The sequence below is a fragment of the Diabrotica undecimpunctata genome, chromosome 7 (assembly GCF_040954645.1).
Source record: "Diabrotica undecimpunctata isolate CICGRU chromosome 7, icDiaUnde3, whole genome shotgun sequence".
NCBI classification, from domain to species: Eukaryota; Metazoa; Arthropoda; class Insecta; order Coleoptera; family Chrysomelidae; genus Diabrotica; species Diabrotica undecimpunctata.
In genome coordinates, this window is record NC_092809.1 from 74,326,159 (window position 1) to 74,329,400 (window position 3,242).

A 3,242-nucleotide genomic window follows, 5' to 3' on the forward strand; every position below is an offset into this window, starting at 1 on the left:
ACAGATGCGTATTTCTTTGGTATTCTTTGATCTAGAGCCACTTTAGGATATTTTGCCTGTTAAGTAAACAGAAATATTTCGGTTTGTGTTTTGTTTATACAGAGTTTAGTAAACGATTTTTAAAGAGAATGACATCACTCTCAGTGAGGCCGCTGTCAAAGGCAGTTGGTTTCGGTGTAAGTCCGAATGTTCATCTAATTCGAAATTGTTTTTCCTTATTGTTTTTTTTTTGTTATCGGAAATAGTGAATTTTGTTAGTATGTAGCAGTTGAAGTGAAGTTGGGTTTGAGATTTCATGAAGAAAAGACGCGGCGTGGGTAGTCGGAAGAAACCGGCAAATGTTTTCGTGCCGTCTCTCACCTAAGAGATTTGAAGAATGGCGTTTCCAACAACTTTGAAATATACCCACATGGTTCCGTTGCGCTTGTGTTTTTAAGAAGCCAAGTTTTAAAGGTTGAATCCAGTGCCCAGCTTTGACCCTCATTTTGTTTGTCGCAGGTCTTTCCAGACTATTTTCGTAGTTCATTTGCTTGTGTTGCAATAAATTTGAGTCCAGTTTCAACCCCAGAACTTTTAAAGGAAAAAAACATTTAGTAAAATTCAGGTAATTTTTTTGTTAAACTTTTAAAGTAAAAATAGACATTTTCCATCAATAATTGCTTTCTTGATAAGCTAAGAAATTGTAATAATTAAATTATAGGTATTAGTGTGTGACTAGCGGTCATATTAATTATTCTCAAAGTTTTAAAAATCTAATATGGACATCTGACAGCTAGCTTTATTTTTTGACAATTAGTACATACCTAATCATAAATAGAGATCTTGTTTGTTTTGTTTAAAAAAAAAAGGTTAACCTCTATGTATAGTTTCTTTTAAAAAGATATTTTTCATTTGTAATAATTTACTTCTGCTACAAAATGTCGCTCATTAACAATTATAAGTTTTTATAGTATCTCCAACTTACTAGAGTTTGAAAACCAATAATAACGTAGTAAGTTTGTTTTTGTTATTTTGTATTACTATTTATATGTATTTGTAACTGTTTTTGGTGAGACAACAATAAATGTGAAAATTTTTTCCCAAAAAAAAAAAGAATATTATTTCCTTCTAAAAATTTCTAACCCCTTTTTATATTTTTTAGGAAAGAAAAACCTATCTTTCCACCCAGCAGGAAGATTCTTGTAAGCGGCGCCCTTTCTTTAAATAGCTTAAGAATCTTCTTGTGTTGTGTTTGTCCAGAAGGTCCACGTAAGTACCCCTTCTTATGTAATTTTTGTAGTGATCCCATTCAGCCCTCTTGTCATTCACTTATCTACTACCCAGCTCTCCAAACAAACCCTGAGTAGCCGTTCGGAAACATTTCGGTTTGTTTTTCTTACCCTATCTCTAGCCCCCTAATTTCTGTTTACAATTTTCAACCCAATAATGATCCCAATACGGTAGGGAAAAATAATCGTTACAACAGTATCCCCTAAAATTAAACTTATTATCTTTGCCGAACGATTAGAAATTGTAGAATAATTAAAATGTTGTATTTCAATAGTGCACTATGCGCGCTATCTAAGGGACAGTAACAAAAGTTTTTAGTGCAACTTAGCTCATCATGCTACAGCTGATTTGATTATTGTCAAAACATGTGATATTAGTTTGGAGCTCAAACTTTAGCTTGTCTAGAAGAAATTTTAGAAGATTTTCTACTAAATTACCTAAGTTTATATTTTAACACAATATGTTGCCTCAATTCAATATTAAAATGCTGTCTTTTTTAAGTTTTTTTAACTTTGTGACCTAAAAATATTTAAAAAAAAGACAAACGCAGGGCCTACTTTGTGAAACACAAAATAGCACAAAGTTACCCCCTGTGTGTTAAATAAAACATTACTAATAATTTTTTTACGAATCTACGAATCAATAAAAGAAAGATTGCGAGCTGCAACTACGTAAACTATATCCAAGACAAGTTAGCAGAAGCTCTTAATGACATCAGAAGTAAACGAATTTCGCTTCGTGGTGCTGCAGGAAAATGTAATATCTATCAAAAAAGGTTAAAAATAAAAAACAGTCACGAAAAAGTCTGGACAGCAAAAAGTGTTTAGTGAACAAGTTTAGTGTTTTCAGTCCATGTAATTACTGTATCAGCTTTTGGTTTTCCAGTAGCTTACTTCTGACCTTGGGTGTATTGTAAAATCAGTGTTAGACCAGCAAGGCATAAACTTTAAACCCTTTAAAAACGATATGCGAGTATTGAAATGGCTAAAATCATTTTTAAGACGACATCTGCAACTTTTTCAGAAGATAGCGCAAAATATTTCACATGCTAGAACTGATACTGATAAAGAAATCATAAATAACTTCTTTTATAATTTGGAGGTGGAACTACAAGGCACGCCTGCATGTAACATTTGGAATTATGATTAAATCAAGGGGAATAAAGACAATATTTACCCACCAACAAAAGCTTCCATCACTTGCCCGATCCGTCAAAGATAACATTGTAAATGAACAACAAGGAGTTTATAAAATTCCTTATGCAGACTGCCCCCGATCTTATGTAGGCCATACAAACCTTAGAATACAAAATAGGATTTATGAACATTCCATTTCTGTTTATAATTCCGATTTAATTCTGCTCTAGATTAACATGATCTTCCTACAGGTCACAAAATTGACTTTGAAAACTCAAAAACACATACCCCCATTCACTTCTATAAACCAAGAATTATCCGAGAAGCCATATAGATTAGAAAAATGCCAAATTGTCTCAATAAAAGAGATGACAACATCCAATTACCTTCGACATGGAGATCTCTCATAAAGAAGATATCGTCCGCTTCACATTTTAATCAAAATCCCGCCCTCAGAAATTTTCGCGCCAACCCCCACTCAAACCACGTCATCATCGACGGTACAAATAAACCGCCGCCGTCCGCTGTCGGAATTGATTTTTACCTCGAGAGTTAAGATGCGTGCAGTAAATATTTGTTGAGAAATACGGTGGAATACCAAGTTGTTAACATGAGATATTTGGTACCGCTGTTGGAGTTTACCGAATGCTAGTTTCTCTGATTTGTTTTGTGTTGAGGGTTACTGTTTCACCAGTCGTGTTTTATTTTGGAACGTTGTGTTATCTGGGTCTTAAGAACAAGGCATCCTCTTCCAGCTATTGACTGGGTCTAACAATAAGTTCCTAAAGCTGGGAATTAACATTCCTACTTGCGGTTCCACTTAGTAAGACTCCTAGT